General features: G+C 38.0%; 1 protein-coding gene across 1 annotated transcript in view; it reads right to left on the bottom strand.

Moving 5' to 3' along the window:
- LOC119582196 (diuretic hormone receptor-like) overlaps positions 1-234 on the bottom strand; it is a 113,840-nt gene that overhangs the window by 5,138 nt on the left and 108,468 nt on the right. The gene's annotated exons all lie outside the window — the stretch shown is intronic.

Raw genomic sequence — 234 nt, 5'->3', positions numbered from 1 at the left:
TTGGCGTCTTTCGGGGATTTTCTTCGCAGCCACTTCTGGGTTAAAGCCTTGATACAGGTGTAATTATCATATATGGGCACACTTCCTCGCAAATCGAAAATACCATGTCCGTATTTTCTACTCATATATTTTCCCCTCTTCACTATTCCTTGTTCTTATATACTTTTTTTTCCCTTACTTATAATCTACTTCGCTTTCTCTCCCTCCTCCACTGGACGTTAACAATATTTTTTT

This window comes from Penaeus monodon, chromosome 15 (genome assembly GCF_015228065.2).
Source record: "Penaeus monodon isolate SGIC_2016 chromosome 15, NSTDA_Pmon_1, whole genome shotgun sequence".
Lineage (NCBI taxonomy): Eukaryota > Metazoa > Arthropoda > Malacostraca > Decapoda > Penaeidae > Penaeus > Penaeus monodon.
The sequence above is the reverse complement of the archived record's forward strand: the minus strand, read 5'-3'. Positions and strand labels throughout refer to the sequence as shown.